This window comes from Microtus ochrogaster, chromosome 18, assembly GCF_000317375.1.
Source record: "Microtus ochrogaster isolate Prairie Vole_2 chromosome 18, MicOch1.0, whole genome shotgun sequence".
Lineage (NCBI taxonomy): Eukaryota > Metazoa > Chordata > Mammalia > Rodentia > Cricetidae > Microtus > Microtus ochrogaster.
Window position 1 is genome coordinate 16,818,564 of NC_022020.1, and position 14,422 is coordinate 16,832,985.

Here is a 14,422-nt window from a genome sequence, read left to right on the forward strand (position 1 = left end):
AGACAGACAGAGAGAGAACTTCAAGTGTTCCTTAAAGTTAAGCATAAAATACAGACACCACATTTAGAGAGACAGCTAAATTTGATTCCACTCATCTAATAATTGCTGGGATAATCAAAATCAACTCATTGAATTCACATCATAAAGGGACAAGAAGGGCCATGAAAAACAATAGGGAAAGGAAAACTCAGAAGGAACTGGATGTATTTCTTCATAAGTGGAGGGCTTTTTACCACAGATGAGCAAAATATGAATGATACATAGGAATTCTCTGAGAATACATTCTGGGGTTTATATCCTTCATGTGTGCATGCGTTTCCTGAATGTCAGTGCCAACTGCTAGTCACAAGTTATATCTTGAACTGGCCAACTCATCCGCTGTATTCCTCCATTGCAGCTGGCAATAGAAAAAGTTGTACTAAGACTCGTGTTAAAGGTTCTTTTGAAGCTTGCTTTGTTGTGATTTTACCTTACTATGTGTAGAGACACTGTAGACAGTTTTGAGTATTTTTCAGAGGAGAAAGTTATATTGTGCCACTGGGAATCGCATGTTTAGAAAAGTGAAGAGATTCTGGACCATGGAAAAAGTAAAAGAGGAGACATGGAGAAGAAACAAGCAAAATGACATTAAGATCAAGATCCAGTGTTCCAGATGCATTCCCCTAATCTATCTAAGTTGTACCGGGATGTTCTCCTTGGAGCTGTAGGAACATCTTACTGTAATTGGGGTATTTTTAGAAGAATTTAGAGAAATATTCCTCCTTGGGCTAGCTCTTTAAAAAAAAAAAAAAAACCTCATTTATAATGTTTTCTTCTTATGTATTATAGAGTAGTAATGTACACATTTCTCTATTCCTGTCTTATGGATCACACTATTTCATGCACTGATATAAAATATTAATGAAAGAGTGGTGAGAGAGTAGCAGTGACTCTTACTTTTTCTTTTTTTCTTTTTTGTTTGTAATCATGAAATCTTGGCCTTTAGCTTAGGCTTGTTCCCAAGTTGCCCTTATAACTTAAATTGACAAAAGAAAGGAATTCACTATGTTAACCAAATTCTGGCATCTCAGAATATAGTGAAGGACAATAACAAAATTAGTGAGAAAATCAACAGGTTCCAGATTAAAATAAATAGTCTAAAGGTTTGTAAGTGTGTCCCGGAAGAGAATCTTCTGTCCAGCAGCCACAGAGCTCAAGTTGCAGTAAACCAACCCGAATTCTTCATTATAAGGTCAGTTGAATTACAGTAAAAATTCAAGTACCAGCCTTAGAGGGTGCCAGTAGGTAAAGTAAGGGTATTAATTGGTAAAGGATAGTGTTCTGTAACTTGCGATGAGGCTATGTAGGAAGACTATCAAAGTTGAGAACTTTGAGCCCTCAGATTCTCAAGGGTTTATCTCACCTGAGGAAGTATTCCCTCCCCCCTCAACAGAGTTTGATTCACTTCTCCACTCCTTGAAATATTGTCTTTTCCATGTTTGACTGAGGAAATTAATCCTTGATTGTTTTCTTAAGCCATAGTGACTTTTTTTTTTTTTAAGGAAATGCCAGGCAACACAATACTGATTTTCCTCAGGACCCACCAATAGTTGTCTGTGGTCCTATAATAGGACTTAAGGCTGAGCTGGCTCCTAAAGAGGAAAAGGCAAGTTACTCTATGAGGAGGTGGGCTACGCTGCTAAAAACCTTGATGAGTTTGCTATTTCATTCAAGAAGAATTATAGGAAAAAAGAAAGAAATATAGGGATAAGTATGGGAATAGATTGTAAGGGTGTGCGATATAAAGCAATTGGGAGCATAAAACTGGTGCTTTGTTGACATGCATGAGAGGCCTGTCCATTTCTGAATGCAGATGGAGGAATTGTGAAAGGGGGGAGGGAATAGAAAGGAGGCGGGTGGGGGATGGGAGGAGAGAAGGGAAAGGAAACTGATATTGAGATGTAAAAATAATTGAGAAAGTTCAATTAATTAAAAAACATCCCTTAATCTACACTAAGCTAAGGGAGATTAGGCATCTCCAAATCTTTTTCAGTGGGTCATCTTTGAACAAATGCTTCAGCCAATCACTCAACCAATCTTCTGACACCTCTTATTGTGCCAGATTCTATATTACACCTAGTATCTCCATGTAGAGGGCCTATATCATTAAACACAGTCTTTTTTTCTTTTTGAATTTCTAATTATTATTTCAGCCCTCCTTTTCTATTGAAATCAAGATAGAGAGCCACAGCCCCACATACCACCCCACACACTTGTTCTGCTCATCTATTAGCTTAAGCAGCATTAGGACTGAGAGATACTTTCTTAATCTACAGCATATGGATTATGAAGTTCATGCCTTTTTTCCTCCAGTTCCTAGAAACACACAACAATTATTATTTTTTAATGTATGCACCTAAATTATTGTATATAAAAGAAGGACTAGTGATATGGTGCAAATCGGAAACATTCTCCACAGGTGTGTGTGTTTGTTTTATCCAGGTGACATATATTGATGTTAAGAGATAGGCCCAGCTGATAGGTGTAGGTCACCAAGAGTGGAACTTTAAAGGATAAACTGCACTCTGCTCAAAGACTGTCTGCTTCCTGGTACAGGAAAATCCAGCTATCCTGGTCTAGACACACTCTTACCTCAGGTGCGGTCATTCCTGCTGAATGTCAGTGTAAGACATTAAGACACACTGATCTGCCATTCATGTTTTCCCAATGATAATGGAAGAAGATATCTCTGAAAGCATGAGCTGAGATAAACCTTGATTCCCTTATATGCTCTCTATCAGGAAGTTTGCTCACAGTAATTGAAAAGTAACTAGGGCGGAGAGATAAAAGAATGAAAACACCACAGATATCTCAAGGCGTACAAAGCACTGGAGCGAAGATGCTCACATTTTTCATCTGAGCCATATATCCATGAGTATAACTCTGAGATTTAATGTTCCTCCAAAGCTTTCTCAGAACCAATGAACTGTGGGATAATGGTTTTACCCTGTAAAGATTTGTTTCTTGTACTTGTTTAATAAAATGCTGATTGGCCTGTTGTTAGGCAGGAAGTGTAGACAGGGTGACTAGTCAGGAAGTAGAGGCAGGGAGAACAGGAGAATTCTGGGAAGAGGAAAGACTCATTCTGCAGTTGTCATCCAGACACAGAGAAAGCAAGATGTAACTGCCTTGCCAAAAAGGTACCAAGCCACGTGGCTAACACAGACAAGAATTATGGGCAATGTAAGTTATAAGAGTAAATAAGAAGCCTGAGCTAATAGGCCAATCAGTTTATAATTAATGTAGGCCTCTGTGTGATTATTTGGGACTAAACAGATGTGGGAGCGGGTGGGACAGAAACCCCAGTCAATGAACTTGTAACAATGGTCTGTGCATCTGTCACACATCCAAGATCTACCCTTTTTCTCTGGTCCTCCACAAGCCTTCAAATTTCAGTGACCACTATTTCCTTTCTAGGATGGAAGACCACTGTGGGCATCTATGTGGGAATGTGGAAAAGTAGCAACCCCTGTTGCTACTTCCCGAGATTTCTTCAGTTTCTTTAGTGGCTTATAGGGTGTTCAGCATTCTTTGATAACATAAGCAATACCAATCCCCTGTTTACACATACACACACACACACACACACACACACACACACAAACACGCACACAAACACACACACACACAAAACAAAACAGAGCAAACAAACAAACAGAATTCATCCTGGGAAATATCTCAGACACTCTCTGAGGATTCAGGAACTTGGAGACAGTTTAAAATCATCTCCAAATTAAGCATTTATTGTTACATCACCTCTCCTTTGCTACATAATTTCCCTGAGTCTCATTTTACAAGAAATTTTCTCCTTAGACTCATACATTTCTTCCCAATCAATACATTCTTCTCCCCAGAGGTCCCCAAATTATTCTCTTTAAATGCGTCTTTTTTTTTTTTTTTTTAAATTTACCCTTGGAAACAACCCAAGCAAATGGAGTTTGACTTCCAGCTGTCAAATCAAGTGTTAAGGCAAACTCTGTGAGTGAGAGTCACTCGCTCTTGCCTTATTCAATCTGGGTTATATGGCACAGTCCCAAGAACCCGTTCCTATTACCAGGAGAGAAAAGGAAGAAGAGATTTCTCCTTTACAAAATTTGAACATTTTACTGCTTTTCATTTCACTCCTATATGGACCAGTGGTTAAATAAAAAACCCTCATTTCTGTTGCTCAGCCAGGGTGGGGATTTGGAAATGGTGTATCTGAAGTGAGCAGCCCTATTACTCCAGTTAAGGACTCCATTGTGCTTTCTCTATAGCCCAAGTCTGGGAATCTTCCATCTGGAAATAGTAGGGATAAGGTTTCTCTCTGATTTTTGGTTTGTTTTTCGTGATTAAAGATTTCTCATGGAAAGGTTAATATTTAACATATAAGCCATAAATCACACTGTTGACTATAATATATGTATCTGTGCTCACAAGATATTGTGAGATGTTAGTTAGACATCTTGTGTATTATTGTAAATAAATTGCATATTTTACATTAAACTAAGTAGCACTGGCAGTTAGAAAATAATAAAATCGACGATATCTGCGAAGGATGTCTATTTTGTCTGTTTCCTTTGTTTTAAATAAATTTCTCTATTTTTCTGAGCCTGATTTTGAGATAATGTAGGGAGTTTTGCATACAGATGCAGACACCCATGAATATTATTATTAACATGCAAAATTTAGGCATGTATTATTTTGTTGCTTTGAAGAATTCTTATTCTAGCAACACAATTTCTAATGTGTCTTGTGGTGGGTAAGCAACAAAAGCAAATAATCAAACAAAGAAACTCTCTGTGTTTTGATCTTATACTGATGTTTGCTCAGTAGTGGTAGTGATGTAGCTGGACATTTTTAAAAACCGCAAGTGCCTACCCAGGTTCCAAGACATCGCCCTGCTCTGTTTTGTGTGCTTTTCGTGCTTCATTCTATTTTCTTCAAGCAAGATGGCAAAGCAAGGAAAAGTATTCTTTATTTTCCATTCACAACTGTCCAAGCCCTCAGACTCTATCAAAGCCCACTTTGAGCTCCACCCCCCACATTGTACTCCCCACTGGTGCCAATCTTCCCGCTAACTCCATTTTCTCTTTGTAAACGCTCGATGTGCTGACCTATTTAAAAATATAACTCAGGTGCCTGGTGAACCATGATGCCTGCCAGCTCTTCAGATAAAGAAGATCCACTTATTAATCTGCTCGGTCTCCATCTGCCTGCTCAATTGGGAATGACTGCTTGCTGTCCAGACTGATACCAGGGAAATCTGATTGAGAACCACATCGCTTTGTACATTTCCCCCACTGATACGGCACAACAGGCCTGTTGCAGGCAGGGAGTTAAGCCGTTGTGACATGATGTCAGGTGTCCTGCCATTGTACGTCAGAAATTAAAAAGAAAATATTCTTTCAAACTGGAATTCCTTTTGTGATTTTTATTTCTTTGAGCTTTGAGCAGATTGAGTATTGAGTTGCTTGACTAGAGCCCATAGATAATTTAATACCTGCAACATTCTTCCCCAGGTGAATTTCAGCCACATTTGACTTGTTCAACGCAGTGTCTCAGTTCTAAGCATTTCATGGAAATCTTGTAAATATCGATGAATGAAATCCCACAAAGTTACTGTTCTTTTTGTGATTTAAAAATGTTCCAGGTGGTAAGTCCAAGTCCCTGTCCAAATCCTTCCTCTTTGTCTAGCCTTTTCAAGGCAAATGCCAACCTGGGATTTATATGACCCCTTTCCTGTTAAAGTACTCCATCCCCACAACATAAAAACATGGCAACATGATTTGTTCTTGTAAACTTGGCCAGGATGAAAAGTAAATGGACTCAAACTGAATAATTGGAAACTATTTATTATCAATATGTTTTTTCTTGGAAGGCATAAAAGCCTCCAGTTAGACATTTTGGGTAGATAATGTCAACTCTAGAAAAAGTAGACATAGTATGGACATATAGCTCCCATGACCATGTTCAAGATTTGATGTCTTTCTTCATTTAAAATAAAGACAGAAAAGAGATGTATCAATTTAAGCTAAGGAGAAAGCACTATGACTGCTCAGAGATAAGGAATAAAATAGTATTAGTTTTGCAATTCTATTCTTCTAAACTCTAGTCAAGGTTACCTAATGTAAGTACAAGTGCGAAAATAACCACACAAGAGTGAAATGTGTGAGTCAATGCTTTATAAATAAACAAACAGGAAAAATGTAAATACTACTGGAGAAACCCAAACCTCATGTTTTCAAATCAAATAACCCTGACCAAATTAACAACCTCACTGGTCCCTGATGTTAGTTTATTATGAAAGTGTATGTGTGCTAGAATGTGTGTCTCTGAGGGAGTGTGAGCACAAAAGGCATTTGACACACTGGAAAGATGAACTTCAGCTCAAGGAGTGAGTACCAGTCAACAATGTAAGGGATAAACTAGAAATCCATGTACTTTAATATGAAGAATGAATGTTTTCAATAACATTTCCTTAAGATAGAAAGGGACACCCATTTATCCTGATATGTAAGGGTCAAACCTAAGAGGAAAATAAATCCAAAAGGACCAATAAAAGTAATCATTTCACTCTCTTAACTGCATGTTGACAAGGCTACTAAGTGTTTCCTTCCTTTGTGACCATTTTCTAAAAACATGGAGAAGACAGTTCATTACATGCAAATGAGCTATGTTAAACTGGATAATCATGCATGCCAGGCTATTATTCCCTGGATAATTCAAACTATGATAGCACAAGGCTAGAAGGAAATTACTACCAACCTCCCCTAAAAAATCACACACTCAAAGTCCACCCAAATCATGTAGCTGTGTATTCTCTTTCTTTTGGGTCCTGAGTTAAAATAGAGTCCCTAGTTATAGTTCCTTCACCCTCTAACTAAAAAGTTAACTCTAACAATAAGGGCAGATGGGAGAAATCAAATCACTGAAATTGTTACCAGTTCTTCAGAAAGGCAGGAATGGTCACAATCAAGTAAAGAGATTCAAATAATACAGAATAAATGTCTCAAACTGTTAAATATGAAAGAACACCAAAATCTGCAAGATTAAGAATTATTTATGTGGCCGGGCGGTGGTAGCGCACGCCTTTAATCCCAGCACTTGGAAGGCAGAGGCAGGCGGATCTCTGTGAGTTCGAGACCAGCCTGGTCTACAAGAGCTAGTTCCAGGACAGGCTCCAAAACCACAGAGAAACCCTGTCTCAAAAAATCAAAAAAAAAAAATGCTAAGAATTATTTATGTGAACTTTATAGGACATGTTTGCAGTGAGGTATTCTGTTATCTAAAGTGTCCCAAAATAAAAAGCTTCACTAGTTCAACCTTCACACAGCTCAAGATCATGCTCCTTTAGTAAACCTAATAGTCACCAATTAAAACCCATATGAAAGACCCCTGGCAATATACATTTTAAAGTTAGGGGCATATGTTTAATCTAAATAAAGCCAACAAAATATTAGTTATTAAACAAATCTAGAAAGAAAACTATTTTACAAACATTTGAGGAATGAGACCACAGAAACAAGCAAACAAGGTGGAAGAGAGAAATGAGAAAATAAAGGTTCTCCATTAACTTGTTGTTTGGTTCAAGGAAAATATTTGCAAGCAATGTTGTTTGTCTCTTAAACTGAATATTTTTCTCATACACATGATATCATCCTAACAGCATTTTCTTTTCCAAATTATATTCCTCTTATCAAAATCCTCCAACGAAGGCAATCAAGGTGGGAGGCAACAGCATTGATAAAGAGGTCATTATAGCAACTCAAACAGAAGACACAAAACAATCTATTTCAAAGAGTAGGGACATTTCTATCAGCATTTGCAATATGACTCATTGTTGCTACCTTTTAACTGTTCTATTTTAGGAAACTTTGACCTTGCTGAGGAACACTAACACAACATATCTGCTCCACCGTGTGATTTATCCTGCAGTCTGCAAGAAGTGTCTTGTCTCTATGGCAAAATACAACTGAAATGCATGAGCACACAGAGGAACTCTTTGCTTTATTCACCTTCTTTTTAAATATTTCATCAGTTTAATGATAATGCCATTCAAATATCATAATTACAGTCAAGTCTTTAAAAAGCATCAAATCGAGGGCCCGAAATGAGCAACCAGCCCCTGCCCCTTTTCTCACCATTGGCTGTTAATGCCAAAATAGAATCTTCATCTATTTTACTGACATAATATAAAACCAATGCAGATTCCATATTTTTCATGAAATTTTCATCTGCACTATTAGTTTCACCGATAGCAGACTGCAAAATGTTGTTAAGCGACAAGGCAGAAGACTCTGCAAAGCTCTCAGCATGTTAGAAAGCCATCAAATTTTATTCAGTTCATTTACTGCTACAGTCCAGCAACTGATAGTAAGCATTTGCTATCTTTATTGTGTATTTATTTAAAGGTTGAATACGCCATTCCCTTGACTAGACATCTAACAAAATTAATTTGTACTCTTAATATGCTCAGTTGTATTCTAATTTGGGATTTATCATTTCCTTCAAAATATTTTCGTATTTTGGCCCTGTGAAATAGGCCATAGTAAAACATTGCAAAGTAAGGCTTACTTTGGATAATGGCTTAACTGTGTTTGAGTTAATCCACCAACCAAATGGTTGTCATCTCCCATGAGTCTACAGAGCAATATGTCTTTTTTCCTCACCTTTTACTTTCACTTGTGTCTATTAAAAACCAAATCTGAGCTTTGAGTGCAAGCAAATATAATATGCGAGGCCGGGTTGGGTGGAATGCCTTCTGCCCGAGGGTCTGGTCAGCTCCTACAGCACTACAGGAGCCAGGCACATGTCTTATATGGGCCAGTATGAATGAGCTATTTGACACAAGTGTATAAAACTATATTTTAGATTATCATGAGACAGAATGAGTTTCGTGTCTTCTAATGAAAGTTTAGTCATGTAATACTCATATCAGATCATGTTGTTCTATATTGAATTAATTGTATTATAGTACATTATATTAGATATCATTTAATCATGGGTAGGTTGCAGCAATATTATACAGCGGAAGAAAGGATAGACTGTATACATTTTCACAATGTATGCAATTTATGTGAATATTGGAGTGTCCCTTTTCCACAGACTTCCTGGTTATGAGTCTATGGTAGAAAGAGCAACATCGATTATATGATGCAAAACAGAATAAGGATTGTGGCCAGGCCACTAATCATCTGTATTTTAAGTTTTTTTTCCTCCCTTAGAAGTAAAGCATAAGCTTCCTGAGTCTTGGCAAATACCCTGTCAACCGAGTCCTCAACATCGAAAGTGTTCTTTTGTTCAGTCCCAATCAAAGGCTATGTGGAAGCTTCTGGTGCAAGAAGTAGACAGACTAGCAACAGAAACTACAATAGAAGAGGATGATACAAAGGACTTAAAATATTGGTGGTAAGTTCCTATTGTGCCCAACTTTCTAGGAACTGTGGAAACAAATTTGTCCTGAGAAGGTTCACTCATCTATAATAAAGGCAGATAAGAGAACCTATGCTAGTCATGGTGTTTTCTCCTGAAAGTTCAAAATATGGAGATGAGAAAAGCAAAGTGTGCATTTTCAAAGGATATGGAGAGAGAGAGAGAGAGAGAGAGAGAGAGAGAGAGAGAGAGAGAGAGAGAGAGAGGACGGAAGATTTAAATCATCCAATATATTCTCTGTTTATTTGTTCCAAAGATGTGTAGGGCTTTGCACATATAGAGTTAAGGAGTAAAGACTTGAAAGGAATATGAGGGCTTCTCCAGGAAAATGGAGACATAAGAATGCATTAAAATGAGAGAAAGCATATGTCACAAAATAGCCAAATAATGACTATTCGTAGTTACTATCTTGTTAGCATTGATTGGGCATATTTGAGGGCTTGAAAGAATCAATGCATATGGTAAACAATCACCTCCAAACTGAAATGTCAGAGGTGCAATACAGAATAATAAACATACAATCTGGACAGAACTAATGACCAAACAAGATAAATAAGTTAAAACGGAGAAGGCAGAAAGGGTGAGTGGCTAACAACCGCAATTCCACTCTATACTATAACAGCAACAACAAATACAAACCTATCCATCTGCACAGCTTTTCCTGTCTGCTGTCCATGGTGGCTGACAGCTGAGCTCTGGGGGCCTTGCTTCAGCTTCTGCAATAGGGAATCTTGGCTGTGGACGCTTGATACAGTAGCCAGGCACACATGCAATGGTCTGGAAACCATTTGCAGGCTTCACAATTTCACAACCACTCACTCACCGTTCTCAGGGCCAGAAAGTTATATCCTCTGCTTGTTTTACCTGGTTTAGGTATTTGGGGTTGAAAATATCTTCTTTCTAAAAAAAAAAAAAAAAAAAAAAAAAAAATCACTTTCCAAAAGTCTTTCAAAGGCCTTTTTTTTTTTTTTTTTTTTTTTGCTCACTATCCCCCTCCGTTGGTTCTGTTTGTTTGTTTGCATGGTTATTTTTTATATTTATTTATTTACTTATATATTGTTTATTATTATATACTGGAAATCCAAAGTGGTCTCTCTTTCAATTTACCTTTATTTTGTGAGCCTTCTTGGTTTTTCTATTGGAATTGATTTGTGCATCTCTTTTTGCAGCCAAATGAGTCAGCAGAGATGGGATGTTGATGGATCTCATTGGACTTGGGTCAACATTGTTCTGAAAATAAAAGGAGCCAGTGCCCGGCTGCTTTAATGGTCCACTCCATCATCGTGAAAGCTGTGCTTCCAGGCTGCAGTCTCTGGGCATGACTTTATATCCTGAAAGGGTATTATTATGTAAATTCAGGATTTAGTCAGAATCACATCTCTGTGTTGTCTCTTTTCTCCCTGGGATCTCCTTTGCTGCCTTTTGTATGTATATTACAGGTTTAGTAGGGTTTTTTTCCACTAATAATATAAAATAATAAAATGAAGGACATTCCTCTGTTTTCAAATCTAACATATTAGACCCTTATCCCTTTATTCTCTTATTTTCAAAATTGATCTGTTGAAGGTTTGACAAGTTTGCATGAAATAGTTTTCATTACAGTGTCAAGGTTTCCTCCTGTATGCTAAGTCACGGAAAACAAAGGCTATCTGGAACCTCTATCTTTAAAGGAATATTTGTCTTAAACCGGAACCCCTTTTTCCTAAGAAAATAGAGTTTATGTCTAATGATAGGACACAATTATAGTCAGAGTGGCTGATTATTTTTTTTAATCAGAGTTCCTTATCAGCACTATGAGGGAACTTTTATTTTGACTGACATAATATTGTATGAACATGCTTTCTGAAACAGAGAAACCTAGGAACTCACATTACATTATTTTAGCAACAATGGCAAGATAAAAATTTTAATTATAAAATTTGGTTAGTAGATCTATTTGTAACTTTTTTACGTGGTATATCCCTAGGAAGTTTGTAAGCAAATGTGGTTTGGAAAACAGTCAGATTTGGGCCTGCAATTGTCTCTAATTGCTGTGGACACCACTCTCTTACTAACTTGTTCATTGGTACCCAGCGAATGCTGCCTATAAAATGGAGTTGATCTCATCAGAAATAATAGGGTATAATCTCTCCCTGATTTTATCCGAAGTGATGTTGGGTTCATCTATCTCTATATTGACATCCTTTTATTACATGTCATAATGTGATAGGATTATTACTCAACCCTTACTTGAAAGTCAAAGAGGTAATCCTTAATGCCGTGTGCTTGGCAACAGTGTGCCCTGTGCCAATTGGAAATGACAGTATAGAAATCTATAGGCCTCAATGCTTCATCTTATAGGACAGACTTCAGTAGTTGATGATCATCGTCCCTGGTTGAAAGTAAGACCCTGGAGACACTGTTGAGTTCAGATGCTACTTTTTTGCACTTTCATTCTTGCTGGAATGCTATTGATTGAATCATGATTTAATATTTTTTTCTGAGACTGATTAAACAGGTTGGCAAAGTTTGCTTACTCACAGGAAGATGTTCCAAATTTCAAGACGGTGCAAACAAAACCAATGTGTGCTTTCAGGAGATGAAGCTGCACAAATACCATGTAGTTTTGCTTATGTTATCAGCAAAGACACAGACTCTTTGGTCCTGGATTATGTTTTCAAAGACATTTGTATAATTTGCTTTAGAAATTAGGGTTTGTGTCTCACTCCAGAAAAAGCAGATTGCATATTGCCTTGAAGCTGCAGATAATGTTTTTCTCCGGGGCAAAGGGCACTCAGTGTTTGCCGTCTAGTGCAATAAAGATAATGTCTCTATCTGGAGCTCATGGTTGACTTGCTTAATGTCCTTTATAAAATATTTGGCTTCCTGAAGCTAAGGATGCTGCTAAGTTGCAAGCCATGATGTGTGGCAGAGTCATATGCCTTGCTTTGCTTTTCCTGTGAAACTGTGACTTAGGGATCCTGCCCAAGACATATAGTTACTATTAGTGTCTCTGCTGCTGTGAAGAGACAATTCAACAAGACTTACTTTATTTTTAATTGTGTGGATATATGTAAGTGGCTGCACATGAGGGCAGGTGCCTACTAAGCCTAGAATAGGATTTGTTCTCCTGCAACTTGAGTCACAGGTGGTTTTGAGTCACTTGACATGACTACTGGCGAGTGAACTTGAGTCCTTTGAAAGCGACATATAGGCAGACAGTGGAGGACACACTCCTTTTATCCTAGCACTGGGGAGGCAGAGGAGGGAGGATCTCTGAGTTTGAGGCCAGCCTGGTCTACATAATGAATATCAGGACAGTCGAGCTACACAAAGAAACCCTGTCTTGAAAAAAGAAACAGAAAAGGAAAAACACAGTATGCATATTAAGCAGCTGAGCCACATCCTCAGGCCTAAGTGTTTCATCTGTAACTCAACAATGATACTACTTCTACCAGACTCCATGGAGTCACAACATACAAACGTGGCTGCTTTTAACTAGGGTAAGATCACAGCCTCTTCTCAGTTCTTGATGCCTCCTGCTGGGCAGTAAAGGATTCTCTTCCTCCTCAAATCTCATCAAGGACTTACTGTTACTGGTATTCCTTATCAGTCAGGGCTTTCAGACTTGCTCAGTCTAGATATGATCTGAGAGATCACCCCTCCCTGTACATATATATAGTCTAAAGCCAGGTCTCATCTTTCTAAAATAAATTGCTTAGAAACAATTTGCACAGGTATTGGTTTGCAATATTCAATCATTGTGTGCTTTTGTATATGTGCCATTGCTTATGATGAAAGTCACTGTTAACTTCTACTTAATTTCAAATATCTAAGTGATAGGCAAGGCTTTAACAGATAAAATGTGGAAACAGACAAAAAATGAACCTTGTCTCTCATAAATCACCAGATGGTAGCAAGTTCCCTTATTGTTTCAGCTGGCATACACCTTGGATTAGAGATAGCAGTGATTTCAAATTATGGGATAAAACACTTTTGACAGGACATGTTTTCCTCTTGGCTAGCTACAATACCATATACAAATGTTCCAACGTATATTTTTGGATTTTAAATGTGCCATGTGCATGGACAACAAGAATTAGCACTTACTACATTCATCCAAAATATAAGATTAGTTATAATCATCCCTTATATTCTTCCTTAGAGTGACAACATTTTAAAGTCCCTTCTCATTTTTCTTATGAGTCTCTATACTCTTTTTGCTGAATGCCAATACCTTTTATGATTGATTTTTTTTTCCAGTTAGGCCTTGGAATCAGTCACATTATGTACTGTGTAACAAACAGCCTCTATATCTCAAAAACTTGAGAGGAATGCTATCCATGGAATAGTCCCACTTTAAAGTCTTGTACAGATGTTGCCAGATGTGTCCTCAGCTGAAACATAAAATAACTGAGCCTTTCATCTTGAACATGACATCCTCTCACTGCATCAGTCCTTAAATAAACTTCCCAGTTATCTCCTTGCCATCCACACCTGCAAAAGCCTGATCATGGGTGCACCCAACTTCAGGGGAAAGGAAATGAGGCTGTCATACTCCAGCAAGAGGCAAAAGAACTTGGTAAGGAGCATGGGCGACAGTGATGATCCATGCTCACCTTGACTGTGACATATGCTTAAGGTTTGGGGTACACTTTACTTCTCTTCCATGTGTTCTTTCTGCATTTTAAGCACCATTTTCGTTAATAATGACAACATTTGTCTCTCACTGAAGTGCACCAAGCATGATGCCAATATTGCAAATTTTATGAGAAAATTTGAAGAATGTTAAAAAGCAAAATGCCATGTTTTAAAAATAAATGTTACAGAGAAGACATAAGAAAAACAATAGAGCCGGGCGGTGGTGGCGCACGCCTGTAATCCCAGGACTCGGAGGCAGAGGCAGGCAGATCTCTGTGAGTTCAAGGCCAGCCTGGTCTACCAAGGGAGTTCCAGGACAGGCTCCAAAGCTACAGAGAAACCCTGTCTC